At 35.4% G+C, this 16,781-nt stretch overlaps 1 pseudogene; it reads right to left on the bottom strand.

The window, feature by feature from the left end:
• Positions 1–16,781, bottom strand: part of LOC110195631 (contactin-6-like) — a 278,594-nt pseudogene that overhangs the window by 50,962 nt on the left and 210,851 nt on the right.

Genomic DNA, 16,781 nt, shown 5'->3' with positions numbered 1-16,781 from the left:
TCCAAGGTCTTGCTTCATTTTATTATACAATAAAGCAACTTACTCCTCCAATTCTTTTGAAATGAGGCACTCCTCTTTGGAAGTCAATAATGTGCCCATTAAAAGACCATGTGAATACGATCTCAACAGAAGGATCATGGAAAACCTGACAAGGTAGGACTATACTCTCACCAACAGTAACATCCACTTGAGGGGGTGAAACAGTAATTATGGTCCTCTCTGTTGAGAACAAAATGATCTTTATTATTAAAAATAACATATGATAAGATAAAATAACAGATTTATTTAGATGTTTGAATAAATAGTGTACTAGTTTTGAAAAAGATAAATTTAGCTTAATCTTCCACTATATTAGAGGGTTTTTTCCTGTATTTCCTAAAGGTATTTCTGAGTAAATTACCATTTAAAATTTATTATTCTAGTAGAATTAAGGAATAAAAATAAATTGTACTAAATTGTACCTATTTTCATGGAAGACAGAAGACATGATATACCAAGGCCACAAGTCTATGAAACAAACCACATCTAGAATTGTCTCACTCTCAACTACTGAAATCCACACAGTATAATCAGGAATCAGACAAAAAAGTTATACATTATTACCACTACACACAGTTTGTATGTAGGAATTTGTCATTGCACGTAATTTAAAAATGTAAATTGAGAAGTTGCAGAAAGTTTCACACAAATACCTTTTACTGGACATAGGTACCTGCAAAAGTCTTCAGTTAAAATTGGCAATTTCAATCATTTTCAAATCTTTTTGTCCTCATTTGTGGTTTTCTTAAGAAAGATAGTGGAGTGGATTGTCATTTCCAAATCCATCTCATTTTATAGATAAAGAAACTAAGGTAAGTGATAATAAATGACTTGCCCATGGTCATACAGCCAATGAATGTCTGAGGCCAGAATTTAATTCAGGAAGAGAAGTCTTCCTTTCTCCAGGCCCTGTTCTCTACCCACTGAGCTACCTAGCTGTCCCTGGCAAAAGTATGTCATAATATAATATCTACTAAGGTGTTGGCTAAGCAAATATTAAATAAGTAGCATTGTTATTTGGATACAGAAACAAAAATGAAACAATCCCTTACCCTTAAGAAGCTTTCATTCTTTGGGGAAAAACAGCATGGGCAGATATGCAAATATATGCCATGTAAATTAAAGGAAAGTGATTAAAAAAGGTGGAAGGACTAGCAATGGCAGGGATCAGGAAAGGGCTGAGGAACAGGTAGTACACGAAATGAATTTTTAAATATGCTAGGATTTCTATGAGTTGGGTGGGTATCTTTTGCAGGTAAGAGGACAGTCTGTTTTAAGATACAATGATGAAAGATATAATACCACTTAGGAGGGAAAGGAAGAAGGCCAATTATGCTGTATTGTGTATGAAAGGGAGTAATGCTAGAGAAAATCTGGAAACATCAGCTGAAACAACGTTGTGAAGAACTCTGAGTGTCAAATAGAATTATGTATTTGATCCTAGAGGCAATAAGGAGAAATTGGAGTTGATTGCATAGAAGAGTGAAATAGTCAAATCTATATTCTAAGAATACCTCTTAAGCAGTGGTATAACAGATGAACTGACTGGGTAATTCCTTTCATGGTTTATAGATATTTATCATGTGGGTCAACCGGCATAAACACACACACACACACACACACACACACACACACACACACACACATACACACACACACACAAACACACACCATATTACATGATTTTCAACTTTTGCTTGGGCTAATATATGCCTTTCTTTGACATTCTTTATGTACAATCATAATTGTGTGGTGTTATCATAAATGTTACCAACTCAAATATTAAGAAATTTTTTATCATGCAGATGTAGTAAAAAGATGATTAATTGATTTTTTTCGATTTTCTTCTTAATTATAAGAAATAGAGACAATAGTATCATACAGTTTGCTTGTGAAAAAAAATGACTTTTTTCACCTTTTGGGGCATAAGGAAGGTAAGATATAGGGAAATGAAATGCCCCTCACAATTTTACTGTAATAATTGTTGTCAAAAGCATAATGAGGGGCCATGTATTTTTCTTCTTTCTCATTAATGAAAATGAAAAGTTTGCACATAGGACTTCAATATGGAAAATGGAAATTATTTGTACTCTATCAGGCAGAGATGAAAATAAGTAGAAAAGGGTTTTAAGTTGTAACATAAGTGATGGCTAAATATAATGGGAAATAAAAATAAAAAGCAGGATAGGCCAAACGGTTAAAAAATCCACTGGAGTGAAGAGCTCTTTAAGTGAAATAGACAAACTAGAAAACATTGCAACTGAAGAGTGCACCTTTAAAAAGGTAGGATTGGACATATGGAAAAGGTGGTAAAAAAGCTCACTGATGAAAATAATTCCTTACAAATAGAATTAGCAAAGTGGAAACTAACAATTCCCTAAGACAACAACAAACAATATTACAAAATGAAAAAAATTGAAAAATGGAAGAAAATATGAAATACCTCACTGGGAAAACAACAAACCTGGAAAATAGATTTAGGAGAGAAAATTAAAGAATTATTTAACTACCTGAAAGCTATGATAAAAAAAAAGAGCCTAGGCATCATCTTTGAAGGAATTATTCAAGAAAACTGCCCTAATATCGTAGAAGCACTGACCACCTCAAAAAATTTACTAAAATAAAAACTTCAAGGAATATTATAGGCAAATCCCAGAGCTTCCAGGTCAAAGAGAAAATACTGCAAGTAGCCCAAAGAAAACAATTCAAATACTGTGTAGCCCTTGTCAGGATAATCCAGTATTTAGCAGTTTCTACATTAAAGAAACTGAAGTTTTATATTATGATATTCTGGAGGGCAAAGGAGATAGAATTACCACAAAGATACTAAGTAAAATTGACTATAATTCATTGGGAAAAGATGGATATTTAATGAAATTAGGGAGTATTAAGCACTCTTAATGAAAAGACCAGAGTTGAATAGAAAATTTGATTTTTAAATACAAGACTAAAAAGAAGCACAAAAAAAGTAATCAGCAAAGAAAAAACATAAGGAATTCAATAAGGTTAAACTGTTTACATTCCTACATGGAATGATGATGTATTTAACTCTTAAGAAATTTATCATTATTAGCGCAATTAGGAGGCATATACATAAACAGGGGTCAAGGTGTGAGTTGACCATGATGCAATGATATAAAAATGAAGGGGTGAGAAAGAGGAATTATTGGGAGAAAGGGGAAGGGAGAGATAGAATGGGATGAACTATCTCATGTAAATGAGGCACAAAAGAGGTTTTTTCAAAGGTAGGCAACACTTGAACCTTATTATTATAAAACTGGATGAAAGAGGGAATAACATATATATACACCTCAGCATAGAAATTGATTATGTGTTACAAAACACTTTTCACACAGATAAATTGAGAACTAAATAGTTGGAAAAACATCAGTTGTTCATGGGTAGGCTGAGCTAATATAATAAAATTGACAATTCTACCTAACTTAATTTACTTGTTCAGTGGCATATCAATCAAACTACCAAAAAATATTTTATAGAGCTAGAAAAAATAATAACAAGATTCATTTGGAAGAACAAAAGGTCCAGAACATCAAGAGAATTAATGAAAAGAAATGCAGGGGAAGATGGCCTAGTAATTCTGGGTCTTAATTGTATTATAAAGTAGCAATTAACAAAACTGCTTGGTACTGGCTAAGAAATAGAGTGGTGGATCAGTGGAATAGGTTAAATATGCAAGATACAGTAGGCAATGACTATAGTATTCTATTATTTGATAAACCCAAAAACCACAGCTTCTTGGATAAGAATGTACTCTTTGAAAAATGCTCCTGGGAAAACTGGAAAAAGAGTATGGCTGAAACTAGGCATAGAACAAAATCTCACACCATATATCAAAATAAAGTCAAAATGGGTTCATGATTTAGATAAGCAAACTGGGAGAGCAAGGAATAGTTTACCTATCAGATCTATGGAGAACAAAAGAATTTATGACCAAATGGGAGATAGAGAGCATTATGAAAAGCAAAATGGATAATTTTGATTACATTAAATTGAAAAGATTTTGCACAAATAAAACCAAGGCAAATAAAATTAGAAGGAAGGTAGAAAATTGGGGAAAAAATATTTACAACCAGTCTCTCTGATAAGGGACTAATTTTTAAAATATATAGAGAATTAAGTAAAATTTATAAGAATAGAAGCCATTCCCCAACTGATAAATGGTCAAGGGATATGAATAGAGAGTTCTCAGATGAAGAAATTAAAGCCATCTATAGTCATATAAAAAAATGCTCTAAATAATCATTGATTAGAAAAATGCAATTCAAAACAACTCTGAATTACCATGTCACACCGATCAGATTGGACAACATGAAAAAACAGGAAAATGATAAGTGTTGGAGAAGATGTGGGGAAATTGGAACATTAATGCATTGTTGCTGGAGTTGTGAAATGATTCAACCATTTGGAGAAAATTTTGGAACTATGCCCAAAGGGCTATAAAAATGTACATGCCTTTTGACCCAGTGATAACACTTCTAGGGATATCCCAAAGATATACAAATGGGAAAAGGACCCACATGTAGAAAAATATTCATAGCAGCTCTTTTTGTGGTGGCAAAGAATTGGAAATTGAGAGGATGCCCATCAATTGGGGAACGTCTGAGCAAGTTGCAGTATATGAATGTAATGGAATACTATTGTGCTGTAAAAAAATGATGAACAGGCTGACTTCAGAAAAACCTGGAAAGACTTGTATGGTCTGATGCTGAGTGAAATAAGCAGAACCAAGAGAATGTTGTACACAATAACAGCCATGTTGTGTGATGACTAATATTGATAAACTTAACGCTTCCCAGCAATACAAGGATCTAAGACATCTCCAGAGGTCTTATGATGGAAAATGCTATCCACATCCAAAGAAAGAAATATGAAAGTTGAATTGCTATTTTTTTTTCTTTTCTGTTGAGTTTTGTTTCCTCTTTCTGATGGTTCCTCCCATTGGTTTTAATTTTTACTTACAACACCACTAATGTGAAAATATGTTTAATAGGAATGTAAATATATAGCCTATATCAGATTGTGTGCCTTCTTAGGGAGGGTGGTGGGGAGGAGGTGGAGAAAAATTTAAACTTAAAAGCATATGGAAGTGATTGTTGATAAATCAAAATAAATTAATAAATAAAAAAGAAAGGGCTGATAAATACACATATACATAGAATGAAAAAAAAAGAAATCGATTGTATGCTACAGGAAATTAGAAATGGAGGGAGATAACAAAAGAGGGGAGTGATAGAAGGGAGGGCAGCTTCTTTCAGGAAGCACTTGTTAGAAACAAAATATCTGTGAGGAGGGGCAGGGCAAAAAGAGAGAGAGAGAGAGAGAGAGGAGAGAGAGAGAGAGAGAGAGAGAGAGACAGAGAGAGAGAGAGGAGAGAGAGAGACAGAGAGAGAGAGAGAGAGAGAGAGAGAGAGAGAGAGAGAGAGAGAGAAAAGATAAATAGAGGAAAATAGGGCAGAGGAAAATACACAGTAATCGTAACTGTGAATGTGAATTGGATGAACTCAACCATAAAATGGAAGTGTATAGCAGAGTGGATTAAAAAACAGAATCCTGAAGTGTGTTTATAAGAAACATATTTGAAACAAAGAGGTACACACAAAATAAAGGAAAGGAGCTGGAGCTAAATCTATTATGCTTCAACTGAAGCAAAACAACAACAACAACAACGACAACAACAACAAAACATGGTAGCAATCATGATTTGAGACAAAGCCAAAACAAAAAATAGATCTAATTGGAGGAGATTAGCAAGGAAACCATAACTTGCTAAAAGTTATACTTGACAATGAAGTAGTATCAATATTAGACATATATGTGGCCAATAGTATAGAATCCCAATTCTTTTTTATTAATTAATCAATTAATTTTTATTTTTCAACATTCATTTCCGTAAGATTTTTAGTTCAAAATTTTCTCCCCCTCCCTCACCCAAAGATGGTGTGCAATTTAATAAAGCCTCTACATATGCATTCTTATTGAATCTATATTCACATTAGTCATGTTGTAAAAAAAATTGAACCAACGGGAGGAACCAAAAAAAAATGAAGAAAAAAGAGAGAGAGAGCGCAAACACCATGCTGTGATCTGCATTCAGACTTCATAATTATTTGTCTGGATGTGGATAGTATTTTCCATAATAAGTCTTTTTGAACTGTCTTAGTTCCTTGCATTGCTGAGAAGAGCTAAGTCTATCAAAGTTAGTCATGGCAAAATGTTGTTGTTATTCTGTACAATTTTCTCCTCGTTTTGCTCACTTCACTCAGCATCAGTTAACGTAATTACACATTTTTCCAAAGTCCACCTGTTTATCATTTCTTATAGCACAATAGTATTCCATTACATTCATATACCACAACTTGTTTAGCCATTCCTCAATTGATGGGCATCCTCTCAATTTGCAATTCTTTGACACGACAAAAAGAGCTGCTATGATTATTTTTGTACATGTGGGACCTTTTATAATTTTAGGATCTCTTTGCAATACAGATGTAGAAGTGGTATTGCTGGGTCAAAGGGTATGCACAATTTTATAGCCCTTTTGGCATAATTCCAAATTATTCTTCTCCATTTATGGAAATGGTGAGTTCATGAACACAAGAACATAAGGTAGAACATGTAGTATTTCCTTTACCAAAGAACAGAGCTTTGAAGGATACCAATGATTTTAGATGTGATCTGAATAAAAATCCAACAAAGAAAACTGAGAAGGACTAGACACATAGGTAGTAAGAAGACCAGTAGATAAATATCAATGAAACCTAAAGAGGAGATGTCATACAAGAGTGAACAGTGATCCACATTGTCAGAGTCTGCAGATAGAACAAAAAAAACGAGAATGTAGTGAAAATAAATATCTTTAGCAATAAAGAGATCATTCATGGCTTTGGTAGAGGCCAGATTACAGAGGGTTGGAAAGAGAGTAAGAAGAAAAAAAATGGATGCAGGTAAGGATAGATTGATTTCTACTAGAGATTAGCTGAGAAAAAGATGGAAAATATAGGACAATATCTTGCAGGAATGGTAGGAATGAGTGAGGATTTTTCTTTGTCTTTTAAGATATGTGAGATGCGGAAATATTTGTACAGCACATGGAAGTAGCCAGAGGATGAAAACTAGTGAGAAGGCAAGACGGGGCAATCTGCTGTGGAAGATAGGATAGAATGGAAGTAGACAGATTACTTCTTGTGAAATAAAGATGAAATAAGGTAATGGTGTGAGAACACATGTAAGTGATGTGAAATTAGCAGGAAGAGGAGTGTGCTCTGGGAAAATTGTCTCAATTTCCTTCGAGAAAATATGAGGCATGCTTCTCACTTGAAAGGGTAAGTAGATGGGGTGGCATGGGAAGTTTGAGAAGGGATGAAAAGTTTTGGAATACTTCCATGGTGAATGGTTTAATGAATTCATTAAGGAAGTTTAAAGTGTGTCTTGATACAGTGAGCAGTCAGTTGAGATTATTTCACATAAATTTGTAATGGACTGAATGAGCACAGTTTGGTGTTTTTGTTCTACCTCTGTTCAGTAGCACATTAATTGTACTGAAGAAATGAATTGTAGGGTTAAACTAAGAATGGAGATCAACAAAGCATGGTTGGAAAAAAAAAGATTGAGTATAGAGAATAGTGTGGAGCTGAACTAATTCTATAAGGGGTCAAATATGGAAGAGAGGACAGTGTGAAAAAGCATAAGGTGATGGCCTGGGAGAGAACAGAGGTATGATTGAATGGGAAGACATGGTGAGTCAAAGTGAAGGGGTTGGCAGTCTTAAGGCAGAGGAAAATGGAAGTAGAAAATTAACAGTTGGTTAAAGAATTTCATGAACATGTTATTAGAAAATTTGCATGTGATGGCAAGATCAAGGATATGACAGTCTGTATATCTGAAATGTTGTGGATAAAGAGATCATGGGAGTTGAGTACTTTTAGGCATTGAGAATGTGAGGCATTTGAAGTAGTAACAAAACTCATGTGCCCTATTGTGAAGACAATAGGTTGGAATGGAGAGAAAGATTGTGAAGTCAGTTTTAAAATTATTGAAGAGTTAAAGAGAATGCCCTGAGGACCCTATAAAGAACTGCTACAAGAATCATGATTGCATGATAAATTTGGACTAAATGATATTTTTTTTCGGCAATGGAGTAAGTGACTTGCCCTGGGTCACACAGCTACTAAGTGTTATACGTCTGAGGCCGGATTTGAACTCAGGTTGTCTTGAATCCAGGGCTGGTGCTCTATCCGCTGTGCCACCTAGTGGACCCTGAACTAAATGAATTTCAAAAGAGGCATGATTACTCCATCATTGTGGTAGAAGATGATTTTTGATGAGACCTTGTGTGGCAAAGAATATTCTGACTCCCCCACCACGACCAGTGAGTTGGGAAATAAGGAAGTAGTGAATGAAAGAGGAATTTACACTTGAAAAGGCTGGACGATGATTCAGGGTCATCAGGGACATGCAATAAGACCCAGAAGACAGAGAAGTAATGAAGGAAGAGGCTTATAATGTAAGCAAACTTGCTATTTATGGAGCATGTATTACAGAGAGCACAAAGTAAAGGAGATGTAAATCTGTATTAGGATATTGGGGCAATATGCTGAAGGGGATAGAAGTAAGGGAGTGGTCAGTTGGTGATAGAGAACCGAATTTGGAAAACTACAGCTATGGATTAAAAATCATTGGGATAGGGAATGCATAAGGATGCTGATGTATGGTAATCATTGATTAAGAAACTCTGGTAGTGTCAATAGCTAGGGAGAGCTATCTTGAAAGAGACAGGTGATTAGACTTCTCAGTGCCTTCCATCAATGTCAAAACCCATGAATTTTGTTGATGTTTTTTTCTGTGATGCCCAGAAGACCCAACCTATAGTAAATATAGGTGCAATTATTGCCTGGGGGGTTCAGGGGAGAAGGAAGGATATGGCATCATCTTAAGAATGCATCTGGAATAACGGAGAAGTCACTATTGTGAAGACAGAGCCCAGGAGGCAGGAATTTGGACTGATGGAGTAGTCTATGGGAAGGCTTCTGAGTGAATCGCCCAGATGGCGTTAACACAAAGCTATGTGAGAAGGACATATTCCATATGCTTATATCTTGAGCTTCAACTAAATCCTGAAAGAAAGGAAAAAAAAAAGGATTTCGCAATATGTACTACTAGCATTGCCCTAAGGATCAAAGAAGATTAAACAGCTCCAAAGGTTTATCTTAGTTGTGTGCCAAGTTTGAAACCCTTTGAAGAAGTATATCAGTTAGACTAGAGCAATGGATTTTAACCTGGGGTTTGTGATATTTAAATAGATAGATAGATATTTCATTATTTGTTTTCTTTATAATCTTAAGCCTTTTACTTTATGCATTTATGTTATTTTGAAGAATCCCGATGCCTCATTAGACTGCAAAAGGGGTTCATGAAACAGAAACATTTGCAAACCCTTGGAAAAGAGGGTTCATTCTGAATCTGAACAAGTATAAGCTCAAAGAAATCACTTGACTTCAAAACTCCTTAAATATGTCAACTTCTACCTAAAATGTAATAATGAAATATTTTTAAATACAGAAGAAAAGGATTATATGCCCCTACACTTCTTTTTATAATGCTTAAATGTCTTGGGTTGCATCTTCATTATAATATTAGTTATTGGTGTCCCTTTGCCATGTAAACTAATTACATTAAACTATCTGTCAGATATATTTAGTGTGGTTCTCTTTCTCCTGTTTAGATCTATTTTCTTATATCAGTCGCTGAATACAGTATTATGTAAGCTATTCCTTAGTCAGAATGGCAAAATCTCAATGGATAATCATGAACAATTTGATGGGTTTCTTTCAACCATTTAGAAAATGTTATTTTTAGCAATTGCATGCCTCATTTGCCTCATTCCATGTGGTAAAGATCTAAACCATGGCTGTGATAACCTCTTTACATGGCTCTCCAGGAAGTGTACAGCAGAAGTTTCTTATGTAACAAACTCCATCCCAAAAAAATGGATAATGAATAGAAAGGCAAAACTTGATTCCACCTTTCTTATGTACCTGAGGAAAGTAATGTGATATTATAGAAAGAGTACTGACTATGTAATCAGTGGAGTTCGGTTTAAATCCCACATATGGTACAGACTGTGTGACTTTGGGCAAATCATAACCTCTGTGTGCTCCAGGTTTCTCATCTATACAAAAAAATGGCTGGGACTAGATGGTCTCTGGTTCTCTTTCCATCTATAAATTTATAATCCAATGATCCTTATCTCTGTTATCATTACTCCTGAATTATTTAAAAAGAAGACTGCTAACATATTCACATTAAACAAATGTGAAAAAAACATTAAATAGATATTAGGAATCTCAGATATCTTCCCCTCCTGGCTCGTTCATAAGTAATAGAAATAAATTATTTTATATGATTTTTTTAGTGATTCCCAGGCTTTTTCTTCATCTATGAAATTTGCATTTGCAATCCATTTTATCACTACGTGTTGATCAGTCAACAAGTATTTGTTAATTACCTATTGGACGTTGGCATAGCTAGGTGGCACAGTGGCTAGAGGACCAGGCCTGAAGTCAAAAAGACATCTTCAGAATTTAGAATAGGTCCTCAAACACATACAAACACAGGTGTGACCCTGGACAAGTCACTTAACCCTCTTTGCTTCAGTTTCCTCATTTGTAAAATGAACTAGGTAAGGAAATGGCAAATATTTCTGCCCACCTCACAAAAAAGGGAAAAAAAATGGGTTCATGAACAGTCCGAAACAATTAAAAAATTCCTGAAGAAAAACATTTCGATGTTAAGCAATGGGGATACAAATAAAAGCAAGACAGCTTCTTAAAAAAAAAAAAAAGACAAAACAAACAACAAAAGATTTCCCCTGCCTGAAAGAAGCTCACATTCTAATGGGGAAGACAGCATACAAACAACTATGCACGTGTGATGTGTGTGTGAGTGTGTGTGTGTGTGTGTATATGTATATATATATATATATATATATATATATATGTATATATATATATGTGTATGTATATATACATATCTATACATATCTATATGTATATATATAGAGAGAGAGTATATTCTATCTGATCCCACACTTTCAGGGCTAAGCTAGTTATATCTGACCTCACTTTGCCAAGGTAGTAACCCTGAGGTGTATAGGGTACTAAAAAAGTCCTCATTGCTTCTGTAACTGAGAGGCCTCTAGAAAATTACTCCAGATCAATCCTTCCTCTGTCTTTTACTCCCCTACTCTTTCTAAACTTATCCATATTATTTTTGAGTTGAATGTGTTCTGACAGAAAATTCACACAGATGTGTGTGTGTATGTGTGTGTGTGTGTGTGTGTGTGTGTGTGTGTGTGTGTGTGTGTGAGAGAGAGAGAGAGAGAGAGAGAGAGAGAGAGAGAGAGAGAGAGAGTTGGCACTCTTTTGACCACTTTAGATGAAAGCAAAGTCCTAGCAATTCCCAATTCTCATGTTCTACAATATGATTTTGTATGTTATCAAATTCTCCTTTCTTTGTATTTTTATTTGTATCCCATCCCCTTTCTTTTTTTTCCCCTTTATTATCTTGAAGCATGTTCAAAATATAACAAAATATTTATAGATGTCCTGTCTCATTGTATTACTGCTATAATACATTGTGGCATAAAGATTCTAAAAGCACTTTTAACTTTCCTACTCCCTTCATTAGAGAGTTAACAATTTATTCTTATATAATAGATTTTGATTACTCATTTTATTTGCCTTTTTTCTTTCCTCCCATATATGGATTTGAAAGTTACTTTTAAGATATTTTTAAAAAAATGATTATTATTCAGAAAAATTTGGAAGTTGTCTATTTCTTTGGAGATGCAATCATTTCCTTGTTGGATTACAATGAAATTCGATGGTTGAGTTATCCTTGGTTGTAGCCCTTTACATTTTGCCTTTTGGAATACCTCATGCCATGTTCTCTATTCCTTTAGAGTTTAGCTCTAAATTTTGTCCAGTCCTCATTGTGATTATTGATATTTGAATTATTTATGTCTGGCTGCTTCTTGTCTATATATCTATATCTATATACCCAGATAAACACACATATATACCATGTTTATGTATTTATGTATATGTATGTGTATAAATATATGTATGCATATACATACTATGCACACACACACACAGAAGCACAGAGGTACACACATATACATATATACACACCCACACCCATACATTTATATGTGTGTGTGTCAATACATACACACACAGATATGTGTACATGCATACATACATATGTGGGTGGGTGTGGATGTGTATAGGTGTGTGTGTGTATGTTAAAATTCCTTTATCATTTTTTGAAAGCATTTTAATCATTCTTTTCATCAAACTTTTTTCTTTGAAATTTTTTTCTTTTTTTAAATTTATTCTTTATTATTCATCTACCTCCTATCAGAGAGTTGATAAATTTAAGGTATAGAGTAAGTCATATTTTTTTTACACGGAGGGAAATTGTTGTGCTTAACTATGTATGTTAAAAGGATTTTTAATTTTTTCCCCTTCTTTTCATCCCATTGAGTCAGAGGTGAGAGGGAGAGAAAGCAGATTTATGTTAACTAATTAAGTTTTAAATAGAAATGTAAGGAACAATATACTTGTAAAATGGTGCATGTATAGGGCGGAGTCAAGATGGCAGAGTGAAAGCAGTGACTTGCTTGAGCTCTCCCCCAAATCCCTCCAAATACTCATAAAAAATGGCTCTAAACAAATTCTGAAGCAGCAGAACCCACAAAAAGAAAGAGTGAAACACATTTCCAGCCCAAGACAACCTGGATGATTGATCAGAAAGGTGTATTGCGCCAGGCTGGGAGCGCAGCACAGCACAGCATGGGCACACAGGCCGCAGCAAACCTGGAGCAGGCCTCAGAGGACTGAATCCTGGGCAGCTGAAGAGGTTTCCAGACTCCTCAACCCATGAATGCCAAAGACAACTTAGAAGGTCAGTGGGAAAAGTCTCTTTCTGCCTGTGGTCAGAGAGGAAGGTGGGGTTTCAACTCCATTCCCCAAGAGCATGGCCCTGGGGGAGGGCAGCTGCTTCCCAAGCTTCCAGACCACAGACTGAGGGGGAATCCAGTGGCTGATCAGAGAGGGACTGCAGGGATCTCTTTGCCAGTGCTGAGGCAGGAATCTCTTGCTTTGCCCATTTGTGGATCTGGATCACAGTTCTGGGCAGCAGTGCTGGGGTGAGGAGGAGTGCTGGCATGGTGGAGCTTGTAGTGGCTGTGAAGAGGAACCCCTCCTCACAGTTATGGGACAGAAAGGGGATACTTCTGCTCATAGGCCAGGAAAGGAGCAAACACCTCGCCCCTTATCATACCACCTTGGAAGAACTGAACATTTACAGGTCCCTACAAGTATCTCTGAAAACAGCTACACAAACCCCTGAAGCTTGGGACAGTACACGCTCCACATTGGAAGCAGACCCTTACTTCAACAAAGAGTTTAAAACTCAAGTATTTGGCTGGGATCATGAGCAAGCAGTGCAAAAACAGTCAGATCATATTATCCTACTTTGGTGAAAAAGAAGATCAAAATATACAACCAGAAGACAACAAAATCAAAGCTCCTACATCCAAAGCCTCCAAGAAAAATATGAATCAGTCCCAGGCCTTGGAAGAGCTCAAAAGGGATTTTGAGAAGCAAGTAAAGGAAGTAAAGGAAAAACTGGGAAGAGAAATGAGAGTGATGCAAGAAAATAATGAAAAACAAGTCAACATCCTGCTAAAGGAGACCCAAAAATACACTGAAGAAAATAACACCTTAAAAAACAGCCTAACCCAAATGGCAAAAGAAGTCCAAAAAGCCAATGAGGAGAAAAATGCCCTAAAAAAAAAATTGGCCAAATGGAAAAAGGAAGTCCAAAAAATTACTGAAGAAAATACTTCCTTAAAAATTAGAATAGAAAGATAGTGACTTTATGAGAAATCAAGACACTGTAGAACAAATCCAAAAGAATGAAAAATTAGAAAACAACGTGAAATATCTCATTAGAAAAACAGCTGACCTGGAAAATAGATCCAGGAGAGAGAATTTAAAAATTATTGGACTATCTGAAAGCCATGATCAAAAAAAGAGCCTACACATCATCTTTCAAAAACTTATCAAGGAAAACTGCCCTGATATAGTAGAACCAGAGGGCAAAATAGAAATTGAAAGAATCCACAGATCTCCTCCTGAAAGAGATCCCCAAAGGAAAACTCCTAGGAATATTACAGCCAAATTCCAGAGTTCCCAGGTCAAGGAGAAAATATTACAAGCTGCCAGAAGGTAACAATTCAAGTACTGTGGAAACACAATCAGGATAACACAAGATTCAGCAGCTTCTACATTAAAGGACCGCAGGGCATGGAATATAATATTCGGGAGGGCAAAGGATATAGGATTACAACCAAGAATCACCTACCCAGCAAAACTGAGTATAATCCTTCAGTGAAAAAATGGTCATTCAGTGAAATAGAGGACTTTCAAGCATTCCTGCTGAAAAGACCAGAGCTAAACAGAAAATTTGACTTTCAAATGCAGGACTAAAGTGGAACATGAAGAGGCAAACAGGAAAAAGAAATCATAAGAGACTTATTAAGATTGAACTGTTTACATTCCTGCATGGAAAGATGATATTTGTAAGTCATGAGAACTTTGTCAGTATTAGGGTAGTTGAAGGAAAAAAATTGTATGTATGGATAGATAGATAGACAGATAGATAGATAGATAGATAGACAGATAGATAGATAGATAGATAGATAGATAGATAGACAGAGGGCACAGGATGAGTTGAAGATTAAGGGGTCATATCTGGAGAACAAAATTAAGGGATGAGAGAGGATAATACTAGGAGAAGAAAGGGAGAGGTAGAATGGGTAAATTATCTCAAAAAAAAACAAAAAGAAAAGTTCTCACAGTGGAGGGGAAACAGGGGAAGGTGAGAGGGAATGAGGAATCTTATTCTCATAGGATTTGGCTTAAGGAGAGAATAACATACACATTCAATTGGGTATGGAAATCTGTCTTACCCTACAGGAAAATAGGGGGAGAAGGGGACAAGAGAGCAGGGGTGATAGAGAGGAGGGCAGATTGGGAAAGGGTAATCAGAAGCAAATACTTCTGAGGAGGGACAGGGTCAAAAGAAAGAATAGAATAAATGGGAGGGCAGGATAGGATTAAGGGAAATAGAGTTAGTTTTTCACAACATGTCTACTAGGAAGTGTTTTGCATAACTGCACATGTACAACCTATATTGAGTTGCTTGCCTTTTCAATGAGGGTGGGTGGGGAGGGAGGAAGGGAGAAAATTTGGAACTCAAACTTTTAAAAACACATGTTTTAAAAAAAAAGTTTTCACATGCAACTGGGGAATAAGAAATACAGGAAATGGGGTACAGAAGTCTATCCTGCTCTACAGGAAAATAGAAGGGGAAGGGGATAAGAGAAGGAAGGGGGGAGAGATAGAAGAGAAGGCAGGCCAAGGGAAGGGGTATTCAGAATGCATGCCATCTTGGGGTGGGGGGAGGGGTGAGAAATTTGGAACTCAAAAACTTCTGGAAGTGAATATTGAAAACTAAAAATAAATAAATTTATATTTTAAAAAATGGTGCATGTATTCTTAAACAAGGTTATGTAATGTTAGTTTTACGTTATCATTTTACTTCTGTTTGTTTGTTTTTGTTGTTGTTGTTGTTTAGGCAATTGGGATTAAGTGACTTGCCCAGGGTCACACAGCTAGTAAGTGTCAAATGTTTGGTCTTCTGGATTTGAACTCAGGTCTTCCTGACTTCAGGGCAGATGTTCTATCTACTGCACCACCTAGCTGTCCTTTTTTTTTTTTAAAGATACAATTCATGGAGAGATAGAATTTGTAGATATTTATGTTAAAAAACCAAAACATTTGATAGAACTTTTTATAAAGAAAGCAATGTGCTTGTTATTAGCCTACCTCCTAATTCAAGTATTAGTTCATTTTAATTCTTCTTTTACAAAAATATATTAATATAATCTATTTTTATATTTCTATATTGACATATTGTGTCATATTATATATCAATATGATATATATGTGTATATATATGCACATATATATACATATACATAATAGAGTGTATTAACAGTTTACTACATAAATAGGATGTTTGTAGATATTAATCAGATATAATATATTTTAATATTACATAACACATTCCTCATGTTAGCAGAGAACTGGTTAAAAAGAAGAGCAGAGTCTTATATATATTGTCAGATATGGTTATTATATTAGATGCTTTTGTAAATCTATTTTTTTTAAAGAGATGATTCAAATTAGAGAGTGGCAGTGTTTCTCAAAGTCAAAGTGATAATGATATAAAGGGCATCATTCCCCCCGCCATTTTTAAAATTAATTAATTTATTTTTAGTTTTCAACATTCATTTCCCCAACATTTGGAGTTCCAAATTTTCTCCCCATCTTGCCCCTCCACCCACCTCAAGACAGCATGCATTCTGAATATCCCTTCCCCTTACCTGCCCTCCATTTTATCATCCCCCTCCTTCTCGTATCCCCTTCCTCTTCTATTTTCCTGTAGGGCAGCATAGATTTCTGCACCCCATTGCCTATATATCTTATTTCCCACCTGCATGTGAAAACAATTTTTAGCATTTTTTTCAAAGCTTTGGGTTTGAAATTCTCTTCCTTTCTCCCTCCCAAACCACCCTTATAGAGATGGCA

This window comes from Phascolarctos cinereus, unplaced genomic scaffold (genome assembly GCF_003287225.1).
Source record: "Phascolarctos cinereus isolate Bilbo 61053 unplaced genomic scaffold, phaCin_HiC Scaffold_4;HRSCAF=312, whole genome shotgun sequence".
Taxonomy (NCBI): domain Eukaryota; kingdom Metazoa; phylum Chordata; class Mammalia; order Diprotodontia; family Phascolarctidae; genus Phascolarctos; species Phascolarctos cinereus.
The sequence above is the reverse complement of the archived record's forward strand: the minus strand, read 5'-3'. Positions and strand labels throughout refer to the sequence as shown.